Genomic DNA, 23,440 nt, shown 5'->3' with positions numbered 1-23,440 from the left:
TCCTCTCTAAAGTACCTAGATAATAGCATCTCATGCATATTTCCTGAGTTTTTCAGATGCTAAAACCACCAGCAAATGGAAGAAATTAACTACTTGATGATCTTGAGCGTGTAGCCCCCAGACCTTCTGGCGCCTAAGGATTGATCACCACCAACCAATCAGAGAATTTTGCGCCAGCTGATCACAAATCCTCCCCGTCACTTGCAATAAAACTTTCTCTGCTCCCAGCTCTGACATTTTGGTTTGGCCTCACTGTGCATCGGGCTCACGGACTTGCCTTCCGTTAACAAATAAAGGATATTTGTGTTTTATATATATATATATAATTTTAAGTTGGTGAATCATTAAATGACTACAGTAGTACTCTGGGGACAAATTCTTCCTTTTAGAAAGGACACAGCCTTGGGAGGTGGCCAGGACCTTCTCACTTCTCATAATCGAAGTGTCTGGGACGTCAGTATCATTCCTGTCTGCAGAAACTCCAGGCCCTGTTCCTAAGGCCTTCCCTTGGTGAGTTATAAAGGGGAAGAATTTAACGTGAGCCTGTCTCTATGAAGTCGGATATGAACGCTGCTCCCCCGTGGGATGGTCCTGGGGATTGAAGGACCCCAGCATGGATCTGACACCTAAGGGCCCCCAGTACTCTTAGGCCCATTCCTCCCTGACTCCTTTGCACTCTCGTGTTGCCTTCCCAGACGCTAGGACTTGCAGCTCACCTTCGTTCTCAGGTGCCCTGTAGGGGATGGAAAAGACTCAGTGACCAGGTGATAACCTCCTGAGAATAATATAGCCAGGGAGCCATGAGCCTTGCTTCTAGTACTAGAATCTGCTAGTAACCAGCTCAGTGACCTTGGGAAAGTTACTTTGACACTTTGAGCCTCAGTTTCCTCATCTTTATAATGGACAGGATTTACAAGAAGAGCACTAAGGTCCCTCCTAATTTGACGGTTGTGGGTCTCCTGACCTGCGCTCCATTCCCTCTATGCCTCTAATGGCTCGTGTGACAAAGCACCAGTTCAACATGAAGATCATCTCAATACTTTATTTGATATCAGTGTTTTCTCCCTTAACTGAATGTATTTCCTATTGTCTTAAGGTTTTTTCATTATGAAATAGATGAAACAGATAAAGTAATATGTTTATACACATATATTATACACACATAGAGAGGGAGCACACTCATACGTGTTTGTTAAAAATAATCTTTTAAAGACCAGGTGCAATCAATTCAGTTTAAGGAGAAGACCATGTCCACACTTCTGATCTGTCATGTGTGTCCTTTTTTTTTAACATCTTTATTGGAGTATAATTGCTTTACAATGGTGTGTTAGTTTCTGCCGTATCACAAAGTGAATCAGCTATATGTACACATATATCCCCACATCTCCTCCCTCTTGTGTATCCCTCTCACCCTCCCTATCCCACCCCTCTAGGTGGTCACAAAGCACCGAACTGATGTCCCTGTGCTATGCGGCTGCTTCCCACTAGCTATCTATTTTACGTTTGGTAGTGTATATATGTCCATGCCACTCTCTCACTTGGTCACAGCTTACCCTTCCCCCTCCGCATCTCCTCAAGTCCATTCTCTATGTCTGCATCTTTATTCCTGTCGTGCCCCTAGGTTCGTCAGAACCAACTGGTTTTTTTTTTAGATTCCATATATATGTGTTAGCATACGGTATTTGTTTTTCTCTTTCTGACTTACTTCACTCTGTATGACAGACTCTAGGTCCATCCACCTCACTACAAATAACTCAATTTCATTTCTTTTTATGGCTGAGTAATATTCCATTGTATATATGTGCCGCATCTTCTTTATCCATTCATCTGTCCATGGACACATAGGTTGCTTCCATGTCCTGGCTATTGTAAATAGAGTTGTAATGAACATTGTGCTACATGACTCTTTTTGAATTATGGTTTTCTCAGGGTGTGTGCCCAGTAGTGGGATTGCTGGGTCGTATGGTAGTTCTATTTTTAGTTTTATAAGGAACTTCCATACTGTTCTCCATAGTGGCTGTATCAATTTACATTCCCACCAACAGGGCAAGAGGGTTCTCTTTTCTCCACACCCTCTCCAGCATTTATTGTTTGTAGAATTTTTGATGATGGCCATTCTGACTGGTGTGAGATGATATCTCATTGTAGTTTTGATTTGCATCTCTCTAATGATTAGTGATGTTGAGCATGCTTTCATGTGTTTGCTGGCAGTCTGTGTACCTTCTTTAGGGAAATGTCTGTGTAGGTCCTCTGCCCATGTTTGGATGGGGTTTTGTTTTTTTGATCTTGAGCTGCATGAGCTGATATTGAGGTTTAATCTTGGAAATTAATCCTTTGTCAGTTGCTTCATTTGCAAGTATTTTCTCCCATTCTGAGTGTTGTCTTTTCATCTTGTTCATGTTTTCCTTTGCTGTGCAAAAGCTTTGAACTTTCATTAGGTCTCATTTGTTTATTTTTGTTTCTATTTCCATTTCTCTAGGAGGTGGGTCAAAAAGGATCTTGCTGTGATTTATGTCAAAGAGTGTTCTTCCTATGTTTTCCTCTAAGAGTTTTACAGTGTCTGGCCTTACATTTAGGTCTTTAATCCATTTTGAGTTTATTTTTGTGTATGGTGTTAGGGAGTGTTTTAATTTCATTCTTTTACATGTAGCTGTCCAGTTTTCCCAGCACCACTTATTAAAGAGGCCCTCTTTTCTCCATTGTATATTCTTGCCTCCTTTATCAAAAATAAGGTGACCATAGGTGCATGAGTTTATCTCTGGGTTTTCTGTCCTGTTCCATTGATCTGTATTTCTGTTTTTGTGCCAGTACCATACTGTCTTGATTTCTGTAACTTTGTAGTATAGTCTGAAGTCCAGGAGCCTGATCTCTCCAGCTCCATTTTTCTTTCTGAAGATTGCTTTGGCGGGCTTCCCTGGTGGCGTGGTGGTTGAGAGTCCGCCTGCCGATGCAGGGGACGTGGGTTCATGCCCCGGTCCGGGAAGATCCCACAGGCCACGGAGCAGCTGGGCCCGTGAGCCATGGCCGCAGAGCCTGCGCGTCCGAAGCCTGTGCTCCGCAACGGGAGAAGCCACAACAGTGAGAGGCTTGCATACCGAAAAAAAAAAAAAAAAGTTCTTTTTACTCGTATATACTAAACTTTTACGATAATGAACGGTTATTAAAATTTTATCAACTATTCTTTTCTATGTCTATTAAGATAAGGTGATGTTCCTCTTCACTTCTGTGAATAGAGTAGATTACATTAATGTGTTCTATAATGTTGATGTGAATTTGCATTCCTGGAATAAACCCCAGTTGCTCATAATGTACCATCTTTTTGTATACACACTCCTCTTCAGACTGGCAATATTTTATTTAGAATTGTTTCATTATGCTCATTAATGAGATTTGGATATAATTTTCCTTTCCTTTACTTTACACCAAACCTTGTTTGGTGGTAGAATCAAGGTGACTCCACCCTCTTAAAGTAAGTTGTATGGTAGCCTCTGTTTTTCACTTCTTTGAAAAAATTTATGTAATATTAGCAATAATCAGTTTCTTGAACATTTAACTCAACTGTAAAATCATTGTGGGTCTAACGTTCTCTTTGTGGGAAGAGTTTCAATTATTTATTCAGTTACTAGATGGAAAATAGAGTTACTAGGGGGCCCAGGGATGGAGGAGGAATGTTTGTTCGGGATTGAGCCTGTTTATAAACTGAGAGGAAAAAACCATCATGGGGTAGATTGAAGATAACAATCTGCAATTGTTAGGAAGGAATGGAAGTAGAGGGAGACCCATGAGAGACTAGAGTAGGTAATTCCAATCTAACTGGGGGCTTGGGCAGGCCAGTGGAGCCAGCTCTACTCTTAAGAGACAGGATGGAAATAAAAGACAGTGGGATACATCTGGAGGTGATAAAAGCCTGAAGCAGAAGGAATACTTGTCTGGTGGGCTTTATTTTCTTTGGCAAGTAGAAAGTAGGCTTTCCTGCCTAGAGAGGAAGAGTTGGAATTAGGGCTTGAGGAAAATAGAAACATGGATCAGTGGAGGAGAAGAAGAGGTGAGCAGGGACAGGTGCTGGCTTCATGTGATGTGAGAAGAGGGCAAGTCACTGGGCTGGAGCTTGAACTCCTGGGTCTATAGCAGGAACAAAGGGAGCTCAGGGGCTATGAATTAGGGCAATTACATGAAGTTGGTTGAAGAGATGGGTCATGATAGACTGAAAGAAAACAAGAGAACTGGGGAGTGGATGTCTGTGAAGTTAAAAAAGAAAAAAGAAGTGTAGTAGAAGAATGGGAGAGAAAGAGGAAGCAGAAAGACAGATGCTGTGATCAGAAAGGACAACAGGTCAGAGGACTTCCCTGGTGGTCCAGTGGTTACGACTCTGCACTCCCATTGCAGGGGGCCCAGGTTCGATCCCTGGTCGGGGAACTAAGATCCCGCATGCCACGTGGCTTGGCCAAAACCAAAAGGACAGGTCAGAATTTATGCTGGTCAAGTTGGCCTTTCCAGGTTTGGGGTTGGGTTAAAGATCAACCCAAAGACAATCCTAATGAGACGATGGGAGGGCAATGGAAGGGGACTTCCAGGTAAGAGACAACGGAGCCAGGGCTGAAAGACCAACTGCAGTGACAGTCTTCCTTCATTCTGCCCTTACCATTCGCTTCGGAGTGTTAAGGAATTTACATAACATCATGTAATTTATTCCTCCCACAGCTAATGAGGGGAGCCCTGATACTATCTCCAATTTGCAGACGAAAAGCTGATGCTCAATTAGGACATTCCTCAGATGGCGTCTGAATGAAGGTCTTTCTAATCCAAAAATCTTTACATTTAAGGGATATCCAACACTGTTAAAGAGGCCAAGAATTGGGATGAGTTATTCCTGGGAAATAAAATCTCACAGTAATAGCAGGACTTTTGGTGGAGAGAGCTTTTGAGTCAACAAACGCCGGAGTGAGGAGAGGTGAAGGGTGGGAAAATCAGGAACCCTGGGTCCTACGCCTTCTCATCCATCAAAAGTGGGGGTTCCTGGGGCTTTGCAATGTTTATGGACACCGTGCAAGGCATAGTGGCATTTGTGGTCTATGAAGACAATCTTGATTTGCACAGTTACACAGGTACTATCTAAGAGTCTCCCCTCCCCTTCCCTATTCTTCCTTTTTCCTCCAAAACAAACAAGCCTCCTGCTCTGACCCTTGGTACCACCTACTTCCCAAAATTGGCAAGAGAACCGAGTGAGGCATTTCACACTGAGCATCTTTCTTGATTCCTAGTGCCACCCTGGGAGTTAGATGTTATCATCCCCGTTTAAAAAACAACAAAATTTAAGCACAGAGGTTGAAATTTGGCTCGGTACAAACGTCCCTTGCAATTGCAGAGCTTTTTGAAAAAACAGATCATTTACTGTATGATTTTGTATCCATGTTCTCCTCTTGATTTTGTTCTTGCCAAGGTCTCCTGGAGGAGACAAGTCCTGTGATCCCCACAGGCAGAGAAGGAGTGCTTCTCCATCCAAGTCTCATAACCCATGAATGCTGCTGCCGGGACCAAGCCCTATAGCCTCTTTTGTCTTGCTCTCCTGTGATCTTTGCAAGAGGATCATGGTACTTCTTCCAGAATCAGAGACAAAGCGCCAATCTCCAGACTCAAATGCCTGGTGAGTTTCTTCAGTTTGGCTCAGGGCTCCCTGAAGACCTTGCTGAGCCTGGCACTCATTAAAGCTCCCTTGTCCTAAATCATCTGGCTTTAAGGGACAGCTGAGGGACCACCAAAGCATCCTGCAGAAGGCAGAGCACAGCTCAGGGGAGTGAGTGCCAAGGCCCCTCATCCTAGATGCTGATCAGTTGGCCCAGCTTCAGGGTTGAATTATCTGTGTTAATTTCTAGTTTAGGCACTTACTAGCCGTACGCTCTTGAGTAGGGTCTGAACATCTCTGTACCTCAGTATCTCCATTTTTCAAAGCTCACAGCAATAGTCCTACGATAGAGGATGGTGACAAACGACCCTCAAATATAAGCATTCTATAACGGTTTCCTATAATATTAATGACGATTATTATTATTGTTATTTAAACACACATGAAAACTGAGGCCCAGAGGATGCAAGAGAACTTTCAAGTTCCCACACTGAGCCAGAAGCCACAATTCTGTTTCGTTTTGTTTTTTTAACCTCAGCATCCTTCTTCCCTTACGAGGACGAATTGGGCTAATATGGGCAAAGTACCATTTCCGTCAGCTAGGGCTGCCATAACAAAGTGCCTCAGACTTGGTGGTTTAAACAACAGAAATTCATTTTCTCTGCATTCTGGAAGCCAGAAGTCCTAGATCAAGGTGTTCATGGCTTGACTTCTTATAAAGCTTCTCTTTGGCTTGTAGATGGCTGTCTTCTCCCTGTGTCTTCATAGGGTCTTCCCTCTTTGTGTGTCTGTGTCCTAATCTCCTCTTCTTCTAAGGAATATGGGATTAGGACCCATTCTAGTGATCTCATTTTAACTCAGTTGCTTCTTTAAAGACCTTTTCTCCAAGTATAGTCACATTCTGAGGCACTGGGGGGAGGGGGGATTAGGACTTCAACATATGGATTTTGGAAAGGCGACATTCAACCCATAATAGATGCCGATTACAGATTCTGACAGAGAAAAGTTGCTCGGGAGATATTATTATTTTCACGGCATGGTTACTACTGTGCCTTCTCTCCAGACTTTGATGAAATTCCCACGTTGAAAATGTGTGATGTCCATTGAAAAGCCCCTCAAACAGCCTTTTGTATGTGTCCCACAGAGGAGTTCACACAGTTCCAGGAGGCTGCTGTGTGCCCACAGGACCCTTCTGAGGAAAGAGAACTCATGCAACTTTCTCTGCATAGAGTTGCTTTGGCTGGAGCCCATGAGCACTGAGTGGATTAAGCCCTACCTTCCTGCTCACCGGACCTTGGTCAGACATCAGTGCAAGTTCAATGCAACCACGGATGAACCTGTGAACACTGACCCTCAATGTCTGTGGTATGGGCTGGTACTCCAGCCAAGACGTAAATATTATATAGGTTGGTGGCTAGGAAACGTCTCCTCGGGGACAAATAGACAAACCAGAATTGAGTTTGATCTCATCTGTACCCACTGCGTGTAAAAAGAGAAATAGAGAGAGCGCCTCTGAAACACTTGGCTTAGTCTTCTCTTGAGTTTATAATTCACAATACATCCCTTAGATACACAGTCTTTTTATCCCCTCTGTCATTTTCCAAGATCTTTTTTCACCCTCTTCTTCCCAAGCCAACCGTGTTCCTTTCCATGAAGTGCCCTTCTTACTCATAGCGAAAATAGAATTACAGATATCCCATTCAATCCTGAGAAAATGGGCTAGGTGTGAGGGGCTGGAGTTCCTCTTCAATATCAGAAGCGTCTGTGGTCCCCTTTCTAGGACCAGGGACTTTGTAACACTGGGTGCACCTATGAACGAGGGGATTGCATAAACTTTGTGTTAAGGTCCTTCCCAGCTCTTATGACCTGTGATGCAATATATGGTCCCGGCATCTTCTGGGGTGCGTGCACCTCTGGCGGTCCCTTCTTCCCTCACACTATAGCAGAACCAAAGCCTCAGAAGGCAACTCTGATCTCTGCCTCTGCAGGGAGAGAGACTGGGGATGATGGATGGAGAGGGATTTGACAGGTTGATTTCACTCAGTGTGTGTGGGAGTGTGCATTTCAGCTTAAAGAACGCAGGAGGAAATGCCACATCCATGCATTTGTTTATCCCCGTTGTCAAACAGCTATGCTCTGGCCTCTGCACTATGGTCGACTCTGAGAACACAGGAGACCTCAGCGTCTTGGAGACACCACCAACCCGTGTACAGATCATCAATCGAACACTACAGGAAACCCACCTGAAGGCAACTCACTGGGCCTGCGTTTCAGAATGAAGGGGCTTTGGTCATTTATTAGCTTGTAACCCTTAACAAGGCCTTCGCACAGCACGGCTGGGAGAATCCTGAGAGGTAAGGAAGCGCTCTGTGAACTGCGGATTGCTTTACAAACGCTAATTATATTAGGAAGGTGATTGCCCTGGGACACGATCAAGTTCAAATTACTTAGTATGGCAGCCAAGGTGGCTAAAACTGACTCGTGTTATGCCGCCCCTGCAATGTAGTCAATGCTCCAGATACATGGTGCAACTTGACATTTCTCAAATTATCTGCATCTTGTCATGCGTTCATGCCTTTGCTCCCTTCCTGCTTGCTGTCTGACAGGTAACTGCTTATTTATCAGAATTAAAATCTCACATCATCCCCCCCCACATACACATGCATACACACATGCACATAGACACAAACTAAGCACCATTAGCTATTCTCTCCTGGGCAAATTGTTTGATCTCAAGATAAGTCAGGAAAGACCAAATTCATTAAACAACCCTCAGTCCCCTTCTCAGGATGTCCCCAGATTCTGACAACCCAGCAGGTGTGAAAGAGCTCTAGCTAAGGTCTTCTTTTCCTGAGCCGACCTGTGAATTCTCAATCAGAGTGAAGCAAATGTAGTGAACTCGTAGATAACCTTTCTCCTGCAATACAAGGATGTCCATCCCTGCGTTGTTTGCATTAACACAAACTGGGGAAAACATTTTAATGGCTAACAATGGTGGGGACTGGTGGAATAAAATAAAAGATAATAAGCTATTAATCAATCATTAAAGTGATGCTTTATTTTAAAATAAAGGAAAATATTCTATTACTTGGAAACGTCAATTTTATATGTTTTATGTTGTGATTCCATTTTTTGTACAAAACTAATAAGAAAAATAACACCCTGAAAGTGCATAAAACCAAGATAGGCTCTGGGAGTTGGGAGTGCAGGTGATCGTAATTCTCTCCACTGTGTCTTGCTACATTTTCTAAGTATCCTATAAGAAGTAATTATGTCATCAGGCAAAAATAAGTGTGGCTTAATTGTTTTTCTGGTTTGGGGTTTTTTTTGGCCACCCCGCACGGCATGCAGGATCTTAGTTCCCCAGCCAGGGATCAAGCCCGCGTCCCCTGCAGGGAAGTCCCATGGTTTAGTTGTTTTAATCACTTTGATTCAGACAACACAAAATTTTGAATTTTAGACTTTTGCGTATTTTTAGTAGTTGCTCATCCATCCACCCTTCCATCCATCTTTCCTTCCATCATCCATCCATCCATCCACCTTTCCTTCCATCCATCCACCCTAGGAAAAAAAGGGTGAGACTTGGAAAGGGTTTGATACAAGTTAGTTCTTACTCACTGGCTCTGTGACCTCCAGGGAATTGCTCAAACCCTGTCTTCAGTTACAGCATCTGTAAGTGGAGCAGTGGCCTCAGCATGGCCTGCATTTCTGGGTTATTTTTAGCAACAAAAGGACTCACAGATGTGGAAGCCCATTCAAAGCTTCCACTCCCTACATGTGTGACCTGAGATTTTCAGTATTCAAGCAGGTTTCATGCTTGCCCATTTCGGTTTGCAGAAACCCAAACCATTCCACAAATAACAGTTTTCACATAAATGCATCTTTGGAAGCTCTAAAGGCTCCAAATAAGATTTTGATGTCTAAAAAAAATGCACACCATCCCTTCTGATGCAAAAGTAATTGACTTCCTTCCTACATAAAGGATTCTTATCATTTAAATGGAGAAGCAATCTTAATAATAGATGATTGCTTTATGAATATGAAAATTATATATTCATTGCATAATCAACCGTTTAACTGACACATCATTGCAGCCCCTGTGGAGTGTGTGGAACAGATTTGAAACCACGTGACCAATTGTTCCAATTCTTCTTTTAGAAAACAAGAGGCCTGCTATTCAGCTCAGGGTATAAGGAAATAGCAGATTCAAATCTGACGTTACTTATTAAGCACCTGCTGTGTGCAAAGAGGGACTGTTGCAAAGTTTACATTTTTCAGGAAGATATCACACACACCCCCCATTGTGAAGCTCAAAAATGAGATTGCTGGGATTAGCAGAGACAAACTATTATATAGAGAGTGGATAAACAGCAAGGTCCTACTGTATAGCGCAGGGAACTATATTCAATATCCCATGATAAACCATAACGGAAAAAATGCCAATGCAGGGGATGTGGGTTCTATCCCTGGTCCGGGAAGATCCCACGTGCCGTGGAGCAACTAAGCCCGTGAGCCACAACTACTGAGCCTGCGTGCCTAGAGCCTGCACACCAAAACGAAGAGTAGCCCCCGCTCGCCACAACTAGAGAAAGCCCGCACGCAGCAACAAAGACCCAACGCAGCCAATAATAAATAAATAAAATAAATAAATTTACAAGAAAAAAAAAAGATTCCAAGTAGGAGCAACCTCAGAGTGCCAGGGTATTGATAAAGGCTCCCCAGAGCAAGAGGCATTCCGAGGCGACTGAAAAGGGACAAAGGGCGATGGGATGGGGTAAAGGGTAGTAGTCCCCGTGGAGGCCGTGAGCATGAGGTGAGATCCCTGCGTGGGTTAGTACATATAGAGATGCCTCAAAGGTGGACGGGAAACAGGTTATATAGCAAGCCTTGGATAGCATGCACCTTTGGGGCAGGGAGCTCCGAAGCCCCAAGGAGGATGTAGCCGATGGCAGTTAAAGGAGAAGAGAACATCAAAGGGACTCCGAAGAAACCCCAGGATCCAGCCTTCTCGCCAGTGTAAGGTTGCCACACCCAGCAAATGAAAAGAAGGATGTCCAGTTAAACTTGAATTTCAGGTAAACTACAAATAATTTTTGAGTAAAAGGATGTCTCAAGTAGTGCATGGGAAACACTTCTACTAAAAAGGTGTTTGAAATTCAAGCGTAACTGGACATCCTGCATTTTATCAGTTCATCCCACCCAGAAGATCACACACCCCAAGTGCCCTGGTCGGTGTCCCTACAGAACGGGCCGCCAGCCCTGCGGAACCAAGGCCCACGCCATCTGCAGCTGGCTGGCCTGCAGCAGGGGCTCCGGGGGTGCTGTGCAGACCCTCTATTATAGAGTACCTTGCAGCCAGTTTGCACAATCACTAAGGGCCTTTCCAGAATGTGAGTGTCTGCCACTGACCCGTGAGAAATACCAAAGAGAGGGCAGGCGTGGAGGAGAGTGGGAGTCAAGAAAGGGACAAAAACACCGTGTAATCACTTGAGTTGTCTTCAAAGAAGGACACAGACACCAAAACTCCGGAAAGGAGAAGTCAATTTCCTTTTATCCTGGTGTTGCCTTCCCTTCCTCCCATTCAACAAATAGGTATTGACTTCCTAGGATGTGCCGGGCACTGTGAACTGCAGTTATAAGATGAGTGAGTTATAGTAGGCTTGCACACTGGGTTTCAAACGCTGGCTTTGCCACTTAAAAGCCGACCGATCTTCCATTGATCCTCAGTTTTCTCATCTGGAAAATGGGTGTAACAGTGCGTCCAGGAAGGTTGTTGTAAGGATTCATTTAAATGATGTAAGCACAAAGTAATACTCGCAAAAAGCCAGCTTCCCCTCCCTGACCCCATCCTCATTTTCTCATCACAGAGAAAGAGACATGATCTCATAATGACGAAGTAGTGAGCAAGTGATACCGTGTTTTCAGAGCCCAGAGGAAAGAGCAAGTTCTTCACAGAGGAAGGCATTTGGCTGTGTCCTGAAGAAGGAATGAGATGTGCTAGACAGAAGCTTTCGAAATTTAAATCTGCCCAGGGTTCCCTCTTAGAGGAAACCACCCCTAACCCCATCCTTAATCCCCTTTGGTCCATGAGGTTTGCTTGGGGCTCCTCTTGTTCCCAGGGCTGGGCCATCAGAGTCCCCTTGTGTCTATTGCAACAGCAATCAGCCCAGGATCTTACCCCTTCTCTGAGATCCGGAACTCCCAGAATTGCAGAAGCCTAAAGCCCCCGGAGCATTCTGCAGTCACCCAGAGAATCACACCTGACAGCAAAGAGAGATCTGGTGACATAGTTCAAACATCTGCTCTATGTGGGAAGCCAGATCTGCCCCTGGACTCACGCATCTCATTTACCAACAGAGGCTGCTTTTTGCTTAAACCAGTTTGGTTAGAGGGTTCATCACTAGTAATTAAATAGCTCCCATGCTGGGTGACATTTTACATTAATTTCTCAAATGCTCATTGTTGCCTTTGCTACCTAATAAACAAGTTAAAAGCTATAGTTTAAAGCAGTAACCAAACCCTATTAAAATATGTGATCCTTTTATAAAGAAGTTGTTATCTCACTATTGGGATCTGTATCACCGATGTTTATAAGGTGGGACGCCTCCATTTTCTTACCGAGTCCAAGCTCTCTCTGCTCACCACATGACAGGTGCTGAGGCAGGGAATATGACTTTATTGGGAAAGCCGGCAGACCGAGAAGACGGCAGACTAGCGTCTCCGAAAAACCATCTTCCCAGGGTTTGGATGCCAGTTTCTTTTATAGCACAGAGAGGGGGGAGGAGATGAGGAAGTAAAGTAAAAAGACCATAAGTTTTGCGAAAGTCCCCTGGAATGGCCAGCCTCGGGGAGAGGATGTGTTAATTTCTTCTTTCTTGCAGCCATCCACAGGTGGACAGGGTCCGGATGTTTCCCTGAACAAAGGCACTTTGATTTAACATTCAGGCAGAGGGGCAGGGTGTCCTGAGGCAGGGAACATTATGTATACACAGTATCCTTTTAGTGAACAAAAGCAACGGGAAGCAAAGGTTAAAGTAAAAGAAACAGATCCAACATGTAGTCAGATTTGGGTCTTCCCTGTTACAATTAGAGTTTGATTTTGAAGGCGGAAACTGTCTTCAGATGTTGGAAAATAATAAAGCAAACACCATGGTTACTCAAAATACAAATTAATTTCCATTTATGTACTTTAAGAAAGTATTAATATTCCTACTGGTAAAGGATAAGTTCTAGATCGTGGCAAAATGATAAGACACTCTTGCCTGGACGAATATTTGTAGACACAAACTGAGCTTTAAATGCAGATTGCAATTGATGCTAAACTGTATCTTCTCCTTGCAGTCTTAAAACATTCCTGAGTTAGCTTCTGTACGATTTTTTTTTAATCCTTGGGTATGCTGAGGAGGGAAAAAATTTCCCTTGCACTTCTTGGTTCTTTGGACTGGTCTAATCATTAAATTGGCACAAGGCAGATTAACAAGAGAAAAAAAATAATTTCACACATACAGAGGTCCCATAGATATGAGACCCAAGAAGTAACCAAAGCAAACTGTTTGTATACCTTTTAGACAAAGAAACAATAAATTTGCGAGAAACTGACAAGACAGAGAAACTTAGGTTTGGGTAATAATTAAGGAAGAAACTAAGCAGAGTGTGTTTACACAGTCTTTTGGGCCATGAATTCCCTGTTTTCGGTGGTAAGTACATCTCTCTAGTCTTGATTCAGGGAGGATACCTTTCACTGGGGAGATTTATTCCCTGCTTTCAGGGTGACAGAGGAGAGTCAGAGGGTTCTTCTTGTACAAGCTGTTTCTCAAGTAACTTTAATTCAAAATAATTAATATGCAGAGTGGCACATTGTGGGGGTGTCCTGCTCTGAACCCCATCAGGCACTTAAAGTATTAGAAGTTCGACTTTCTTATGTTCTGGGAATTTTAGGAATAGTCAATATTTGCATTTACATAAGCATTTTTATACCTTCATAAATCAATCAGAACAGAGTACCTTTAATTTGAGACTTTATTACCTAGGTTTTTAATACCATCTGCACATCAGAAAACATCAGCCACTCGCATAATAATAATTAAAGGCCTATTTGAATAAAGAGATATAGGGACTGAGAGCTTTGAATTCCAGTATTAGCCACAGACCAAGAGACACCGAAACGCAAAGCTCAAAGATCCAGAAATCAAGAGCGGGTCTCCTCTCCAATGGGCACAGAATTCTTAATTTGATCTGAGCCCAAGTAGACGAATAGACACACAAACAAACAAACAAAAAGACTGAAAATTGGATTCTCTGTTGGCTCACACCCAACAAAGAATAGACTTTTATTCTCCAGCAGTCCTTTTACAGAGATCACCAAGTGGTCAGACCATGAAACCAAATCCCCCGTCATCACTGCCACAACCAAGAAACAACCTTATCAGCTATCAGTAAACCAAAAGCAAAGAAAACACCATTAGAAGAGAAGAAATTAAAATAAAAGGGTGGGCAAAGCTCTATTGCTGCTTGGAACTCCCCTCTGTAAGCCAAGAAAGGATGCAACTGGGCCTAAGCTGTTCTTTTCTGGAAACACAGTTTACCTGCCTCTGTCCAGTGACTCCATGGGCAGCTCAGTGGATGACTTCCCGAATTATAAAAAGATACTATTCTTGAAAAGATAAACTCATCACGTTCACACAAATCTAAAGTCAGCATATGTCAAAGATTTCATTTAATTTCTTAATAACGAGTATATATGTGTAGGGGAGCCAAACCCTGCCACCCCAAAATGTGTCTCTTTGGCATGAGGATAATTTTGGGCTGATGATTTTTTTTTAACATCTTTATTGGCGTATAATTGCTTTACAGTGGTTAGTTTCTGCTGTATAACAAAGTGAACCAGCTATACATATACATATATCCCCATATCTCTTCCCTCTTGCGTCCACGACCCTTGAGGTTATCCTCTTTACTGGGCAGAAAGAATTTGCATCATCACTAGAGAAAGCTGAGAAGTGAACAGGAAATGTCACACAGAAATGTCAAGTTTCCAAATGAAACAGAGGGAAATTTCCCTAGATAATTAAATAATCCTTGAATGTACATGTTAAACAAAGCCCCACTGTGACCTCATACGGATTCCCTGCTCTCTCTTGGCTTATTTTCAAGTTTTGGGTATGTTTGTCTAATCAAACATAATGTTCCAACAGAGAAGTCAAAAATAATAAAGTGTAATGATAGAAGAAATTATTCAATGTAAAAAATAAGATTTTGTACTATTGTGTCAATAACCTTTATTTACTTTTTCGTAGCTTATTCTAATACTAGAAATAATGCTTTCAAATATTGTTCAATGTCGTACAGGTCAATAAAATCTTAAGCCTTGTGGTTATTTTCCTTTCTAGGAAGAAATAATTTACATTTCGTCTGGACAAAAACCTACAAATTAATATTCAACTTTAGAGTCTAGACTTTAATTGGTAGTGAATAGTATCAAAGAAAACATCCTTGGTGGTGCCTGATAGGCAACTTTCCAGTGTGCTATTGAAAAGATGTGGGACTTTCCTGGTGACGCAGTGGTTAAGAATCCACCTGCCAATGCAGGGGACATGGGTTCAAGCCCTGGTCCAGGAAGATCCCACATGCTGTGGAGCAACTAAGCCCCTGTGCCACAACTACTGAGCCTGCGCTCTAGAGCCCGCGAGCCACAACTACTGAAGCCCGCGCGCCTAGAGCCCATAGTCCGCAACAAGAGAAGCCACTGCAATGAGAAGCCCACGCAGCCCCCTCTCAATGCAACTAGAGAAAGCCTGCGCGCAGCAAGGAAGACCCAACACAGCCAAAAATAAATAAATTAAAAAAAAAAAGACGTGCCATCATTCTTTGCTTATCTCTAAGTATTGGAAAATTGTTTTCTTAATATTACTCTGGTTTGGATGAGCTTGAATTAATAGCATTTTATTATGCCAGGACTTCCTCTGAAGTCTATCCAGAAGGTTGTAACTGCTATAGCTCTAAAGGTGCATTATGCCACCATGTGTTCCCTTAATTTTCTAAAAAACTACGAGTAAATTTAGAATGCATGGCTAGGAAACTCAACTCCCTGCCATTATTTCTAATCAGACTCCTACCTCATACTCCCTTTTCGTCCATTTGCAAAGAATGCTTTGCAATTAAGCTGCTTCATTGTGTGAATGAAGATAGAAGCCCCTGGTTTGGCGGAAATCACATCACTCACCAGCCCCCCTATTTCTCTGAATAATGACTGGTCCAATCTTTGCTTGGTTGTCTGTTGCCCAAATTTCTTTTGAGAACAACAGCAAGTCGTGGATGTGTTTAAACACAATGAAGAGAGTGGAAAATTGACACAGTTATCCCAATCATTTGAGCTAAAAGGAAAACAATAATTGAATGGGAAGTAAGGCATCTTCCAGCAGACATGATACAAATGGGCTAGACTTATTAGTCAAATTCAACCTCCTAATGATTTATTTTATGGATTCTCTCTAGTGGATTTCATAGAGAGTTTATTGTACATGACATGTGAGCCAGTTTGATATCTATTTGCTCATGAATAGATTCTGGTGAAATCTTTGCCATATTATCTGTGGAGTGAAAGAGAATGTGACTTAATTTGGACGGACCCAGTTGTAACACCAGCTCCACTCTTTTTTTTAATATTTATTTATTTTCCTTTTTTTTGGCTGCATCGGGTCTTAGTTGCGGCATACGGGATCTTCGTTGAGGATCTTTCGTTGTGGCACGCAGGTCTTCGTTGCAGCGCGTGGGCTTCTCTCTAGCTGTGGCGCGTGGGCTCCAGGGTGTGTGGGCTCTGTAGTTTGCAGCACGTGGGCTCTCTTGTTGAGGCATTCAGGCTTAGATGCCCCTTGGCACGTGGGATCTTAGTTCCCTGACCAGGGATCAAACCTGCATACCCTGCATTGGAAGGCAGATTCTCTACCACTGGACCAGCAGGGAAATCTCCAGCTTCACTCTTTACTAGAGATGTCACAAGGGCAGATGTCTGTACCTCCTCTCCCTGCTCCATCCAATGGAGGTACCAATGCTGACATTCCAGGTTACCGTGAGGAGTAGATAAAATTGTCTATGTATGGCATGTTGTCCAGCATCCAGAGGGTTCCCAGTAAATGCTTCCCCACATTCCTGTCTCTTCCTCTTCTAGGAGGTTGTGTTGCAGGAAGATGGGGTCAGAGAGGGTAGGATATGGGTGCAGAGTATGGTGAGAAGTGTCCAAACTCTCTTGGCACTAAGAAACCCTATGAGTACTTGTCAAAAATGTGAACGAGCTCCACCCCAGACCCACTGAATTAGATTCTCCAGAGGAGAGGCTGGAGCTGAGGGGATGCCCAGTCTACAGAATACTTCATGGAAGAGATACTATTCAGTCTCTGAATTAAAGAGACTTTTATAATCTCAGAGCTGTAGGTAACTGGACAATTGACATTTCAAACAACCTTATTTGTTTCCATTGCAGGACTCTTTCTTCAAACAAATCTGAACTGGAAGTAGAATATGGGAAACAGATGAAGTGGAGCTCTCTGGTTTGAGTCAGAGAATGAATGAGAGTTTCCTTTGGAATATATGTGCTGTGGTGAATAGAATAATGCCCCTCACACAGATGTCCACACCCTAAAACCCAGAACCTGTGGATAGGTTACCATTGATGGCAAAAAGGACATCGCAAACATGATTAAATTAAGGATGGGGGGATTATTCCAAATAATCTGCGTGGTACCCATGTAATCTAAGGGTCCCTAGAAGGAGGTAGCAGGATGATCAGAGCCAAAGAAGATGTTGTGATGGAAGGAGAGGTCAGATTGACGTGGGATCATGAGCTAAAAAATGCAGCTGATCTTTACTGGCTAGAAAAAAACAAGGAAATGGATTCTTCCCTGGAGCCTCCAAAAGGAACACAGCTCTGCTGACTCTTTTTTTTTTTTTTTTTTTTTTTTTTTTTTGCGGTACGTGGGCCTCTCACTGTTGTGGCCTCTCCCGTTGCGGAGCACAGGCTCCAGACGCGCAGGCTCAGCGGCCATGGCTCAGGGGCCCAGCCGCTCCGCTGCACGTGGGATCTTCCCGGACCGGGGCGCGAACCCGTGTCCCCTGCATCGGCAGGCGGATTCTCAACCACTGCGCCACCAGGGAAGCCCCTGCTGACTCATTTTGGACTCTGGCTTCCAGAACTATGGAATGGCTTCCAGAGAATGGATCTGTGTTGCCTTCAGCCACTGAATTTGTGATAATTTGTTACAACAGCAATAAGAAACTAATACATAAGCTCACACACCCCTCTGACCCCAGCTAAATGCCATTAAGATGGACAGTAGACGTTCTCTTAGGAAAAGGTCCGCTGAGATCAGATTCAATTAAGTGGAGGACAAAACTGGCCAGGGTCACAATAGGTCATGGCATCAACATTGACACCCCAGCCAAACCTAGGAACCCCAAGTTCTAGGTCCACTCCACCACCCCGAATGCCCGAGGCAGTGTCAGCAATTGTTAACAGCAGGACAGCAACGACAAGAGCTCTCATCTACTCAGGGATGCTGCCTATGGCCACAGAGGTCATGACTTGCCCAGCTCTGGGGGACACATTTTACTCGGCCTGTAATAATGAGTGGCACCTGTTGGCGCTGAGCCGCCTTCAACTTCCGTGACCTTTCACGGAAATCTTGGCACCAACATCAATGCTGTGCTAGGAACTAGGGATGCAAAGATGGGCAACAAACAGTTCCTGTCCCAGGGACTCAAAGAGCTAGTTGTCTACGTGTGTGTCACACCCACTGATTCCTGAGCTTCTAGATCTTATGCATGCCCAGCCTGGTCTTAGAGACGGGATATGCAGCCTAGAGTAAGCGGAAGGCCAGTGGACCCTCTCCACCATTGTGGAGACCTTGAGCTCCTTGAGAGGCACACAGGTGCGTTTTTCACCACCAAATTATCCTTTAGCTCTTCTCATCTCTAAAGTGAAAACTGTTTCCAGCTCACATAGAGGTTGAGAGAAGACAATACAAAGCGTGTAAACAATTCAGACTGGAGGTTGGTGCAGTGAGCTCATCATGAAGAAAGGAAACATCAAATATAAGGTGATATTTCTCCCCATTAGACTCTCGGCACTCCCGGAGCAACAGCCTTACCTTCTTCTGGAGGCGGTTAGAATCCTTCTTGCCCTAAAAGTAAACTGCACCCCGGACCTATCTTGAAGACAAGTGGCCTGATTTGCTCCATGTGCCTGTATTCATAGGACAGTCAGAGTTCCTGATCGGCTGTTTGCTACGTTGCCTAATAAGCTTCCAGGAAACCTGGAGGCGAAACGTCACACCCAGAAGGGGTGAATAGCCTTTGCAGACTGCTGCAGCCCTGTGCTTCATGGGATACTTCCTGCATCCAGTTCTCCCTCAGGCTGACCTGACTCACCGCAGACTCTACAGTGAGTGAGGTGGGCCTTTGCAAAACCCCAGGACCTGGTGAGCTGGAAAGGAGCTCTCTGCAGCTGTATTTTGGAGAAAGATTGAGTAGCTGTGTCTTGAGGTCAAAGGGCTAGTTTGAAAGGACAGGAATGGAACCAAGAAAGGCACAAAGGGACATATGCTGAAGATCTACTCTTACTACACTGTGCTGAGTGACACACACACAAGACCTCCTTAACTCCTCCAGCATCCAATGGAAGTAGATCTCATCGTACCCGTTAACAGATGGGGAAACTAGTCTCAGGGAACGTGAATGCCTGCCCAAGGCACCCAGACACTAAGGTTAGAATCTGTGTCTGTGGCCCCAAGGTTCTGAATCTTGCTACTATTACTGCCCTACATCTGAACGGCCTGAGGAATGAGTGTCTCGGCCAAAAGATATCTTCTCCATCAAATTAATGTCCTCCTCTTCACACACAGAAACACAAGCTGGGAGTGGGGAAGTAAAATCAGAAAACTGTAGAATCTCCAATATCAGATCTGGAAGTAATCTTGTTTAAGCTCATTATTCCCCCCCAACATTTGGGAGATGTTTAATGAGCATCTTTATGTATCAGACACTGTGCTCTCCCAACCCTCTACAGTATTTATGGGCTGCGGTGTGAGATTTGAGAATTTTATTCTAAATGTCACGGGAAGTCCTTGGAAGATTTTGAGCAGGTGAGTGACATGGTCTGGTTTATTTTTTATCAGGAGCACGGGTATGAAAAGTGAGTCCGAGTGGGATAAAGAGACTATCCTTGGGCAGCACAGGGAGTTAGAACCAAACCCAGGTCAGAGGGCAAAGCAATTTCAAAAGGGGAAACAGAAAAAATAAATAAATAAAAAGAAAAAACTGAAAAGGAGAGAAGAGAAAATAAAATAAAATAAATATATGAATGAATGAATAAAATAAATAAAGACAAGTCCAAGAGGGGTAGAGATGAAGTGAGTCCGCCCTTAAGCTTGCTGGGATACAGCTCCACAAGACTGTAGATCTTGCCTTTCTTGTTCATAATTATGTCCCCAAAGCCTACGCAGTGATAGTCTATAAATACTTGTTCAAGAGTGGAAGTAAGGAAAGAAGGGATATTATAAAGTATTAAGAAAAAATGCAAATGCAGTTGCTGAGCTGATATCTGGAAAATCATGAAAAAGAGGAATGTTAAAGGGCAGAGGTAGATGAAATATCATTTTGATTTGTAAAATGTCTGAAGAGGCAGATTCTACAAAACATACGCCGTGAGCCTGGCTTCACTTGTGTATTAGGATTAGTTTCAGCTGTGAGTGGAGGCAACCCCGAAACGGCAGTGGGTTATGACCACCAAGACTATTTCCTTCTTGACTTCACGCGGTTGTGAGGGAAGCATTCCAGGGCAGTGGTCCTGCTTTGCTCCACAAAGACCTCAGGGATCCAGGCTCCTCCCAGCTCACGTTCCACCTTGGCTAAGGTGTGGGGTTGTCCACGTGGTCAAGAGGGTGGCCTTTGGAATGGAACCTGACACCATGATTTCCACAATCTCATCAGCTGGAGTTTTACTGCACGATCACATCCAGAGAGGAGCTGTCAAACGAAGGTAGGCTGGCAGCTTGTTTTTATAAATAAAGTTTTATTCGAACCCGGCAATCCCCATTCCTTCATGGATTGCCTATGGCTGCTTTGGCTACAGTGACAGCATTGGGTAGTTACAACAGAGGCTGTGTGGCCCACAGAGCCTTACGGATTTACCCTCTGACTCTCTGAAGAAGCAGTTCACCAACCTCTTATACAGTAGAAGACAGAGAAGAAGGCCACCCGGGGGTATCCCTGGTTGGTGCTATAGATCAAATCACCAAAGAGATGTGGGTTAAGGACCTAGAGGAGGAATATAATCTGGGGAGCCAGAAGGAGTTCACTGAAGGGGAAGAGGGTGGTCTTGGGGTCACGAAAGCCCTACAAAGTGCTCCGTTTGCCAGTACATTTGCTTTGTAGGTAGCAGTATCCTGTGCCTCTCCGAGTCACAACTTTCTTATCGATAAGAAGGCATCAGAAAAACATCTTTTTTACAATTTTAATTTATTTTTGGCTGCTTTGGGTCTTCGTTGTTGCACACGGTCTTTCTCTAGTTGTGGCGAGCGGGGGCTACTGTTCACTGCAGTGTGAAGGCTTCTCATTGCGGTGGCTTCTCTTGTAGTGGAGCATGGGCTCTAGGCTCACGGGCTTCAGTAGTTGTGGCACAGGGGCTTCAGTTATTGTGGTCACGGGCTCTAAAGCACAGGCTCAGTAGTTGTGGCACACTGGCTTAGTTGCTCTGCGGCATGTGGGATCTTCCCGGACCAGGGCTCGAACCCGTGTCCCCTGCGTTGGCAGGCAGATTCTTAACCACTGTGCCACCAGGGAAGTCCCAGAAAAGCAGCTCTTAATGCAAGTTATGAGGATTACATGAGCTGAGGAGTCTGAAGTTTCTAGCGCCGGGACTGGCACATAGTATATGTTCAAAGAACAGACAGTGTTAGGATTCCCAAGAGTAAGTCTTCACAGACTGACCTCACCTCCTTCCTTCCTGTATAGGATCTTTAGAGGGTGCACCAGTGGGCAGATGACCTAACATTCTGGGTCTTAATGAGGCCTTGGAGACAAGCTCTGGCCAATGTGCGTGTGTGTGTGTGCGTGTGTGTAAGTTGTGTGAGAGTGTGTAGGTTGTATGTGTGAATGGGTTGTATGTGTGAGTGAGAGAGAGAGTGTGTGTGTGTATGGTCTGAGCTACTTTCTTAAAAAACAAGGAAAACAATAAATTGAGGAATTATACTGAAAAGTTTGGGATTCACCTGGATTGAATTACTCAATATTATAATAGCACTAGCCTCGTGCTGGGGATACCAGGCGAGACATTAAAAATAATTTTTTAAAAAGCTCTTTTGGAAAGATTTTCTATTTGAACGCTCTAGAATAGCAGCAGAATAAGAACACATGGGACTTCTTTCCATTAATTTGATGGCATATTACTGTTTCTATTTTAATGCCATGTGAAGCAGTGTCGCATTTTCAGTGCCTAAACCCTTCCCAGGTCTTTGTCTGTGGCTGTAGCAGGATGGATATCAATGTGGAGGATTCGGTGGCGATGTGCTGTGTAACCGAGTCAGTTCTTGGCAGATGTAGGCAAGGACCCCATAAAAAACAACCAAGATCACATTTAAAATCTTCACGTGTAAGACCAGCGGTCACATTCCCTCAGGAAGCAAACAAACGACAATTAAAACCACACTGACGAGTGGTTGAGAGTCCGCCTGCCGATGCAGGGGACACGGGTTCGAGCCCTGGTCGGGGAAGATCCCACATGCCGCGGAGCGGCTGGACCCGTGAGCCACAACTACGGAGGCTGTGCGTCTGGAGCCTGTGCTCCACAACAAGAGAGGCCGCGATAGTGAGAGGCCCACACACCGCGATGAAGAGTGGCGTCCGCTTGCCACAACTGGAGAAAGCCCTCGCACGGAAACGGAGACCCAACACCGCCATAAATAAATAAACAAACAAATTTAAATCATATGGGCTTCTAAAAAAAAAACCACACTGACGAGAACAAGTCTGGAGAGCGGTAGCTCTTATTCTATCAGGGTTGAATCTCAGGAAGATCAGAAATGTGGAATCAAAGTGAAGGCTGCCCTAGGCTGTCTCCAGAGAGGCTCAGCATCTATCTTGGCCTATGGGTCAGTGGTCACAGGACCCCGGAGAGCGAGTGGGACTGGGCCACCTGGCATGGAGGAAAGTGCAGCGGCTTTGCAACTGGCCGATTTGGGCTCTGGTAACAACTCTCCCCCCCTTAAGGGCCACTTGACACTGCACAGGTCACTTTGCCTCTCTCAGCCTTGATTGCTTCATCTGTAATATGGGGATGATGCCTATTTTGCAGGGCTGTTTACACAATCGAAGAGTGGGTGTAAAGCGTTGGCTTCATACCTCGCCCACCGCAGGCACAGGAGGACCTTCTTATAGAGCGTGTGAACATCCTGCTAAGTGAATCTAGTTCTCAGCGTTAAGGGAGCTCCAGGAGTCCCAGGGCACCCACACCACAGACCCCTAAGCGTGGGTTATGCTGAGGTTGCAGTGATGCACTTCCTTGTGAGGCTCAAAGTCATTCCCATGTGTGACCTTGATATTTACTATAGGTACCTTTGAACAGTGAAAGTCTCTAAGGACAGGGACCACAGTGCTAGTCATCAGTGCCCTGTTCTACCGCCTGCGGAAGGTAGACACTCCCAGCCTGTGTCAAGACAGGTGTCTGAGCCAAGCCACCAAGACTGGCTCACGCTTCAACGAGCACTTCCCTTGAGTGTGTCATGCCATTCACACAACTGCCAACGTGCTAAGCATTCAACCCTTTAC

At 44.3% G+C, this 23,440-nt stretch overlaps 1 non-coding gene across 1 annotated transcript; it reads left to right on the top strand.

Annotated features, from left to right (window-relative positions):
* Positions 1–4,343: 4,343 nt before the first annotated feature.
* TRNAG-CCC lies at positions 4,344–4,416 on the top strand. Its single transcript has one exon. It is a non-coding gene; the product is annotated as a tRNA-Gly (tRNA).
* Positions 4,417–23,440: the final 19,024 nt, after the last annotated feature.

This window comes from Monodon monoceros, unplaced genomic scaffold (genome assembly GCF_005190385.1).
Source record: "Monodon monoceros isolate NGI ecotype Baffin Bay Population unplaced genomic scaffold, NGI_Narwhal_1 Super_Scaffold_14, whole genome shotgun sequence".
NCBI lineage: Eukaryota > Metazoa > Chordata > Mammalia > Artiodactyla > Monodontidae > Monodon > Monodon monoceros.
This window is presented reverse-complemented; position numbering and strand designations above follow the sequence as displayed.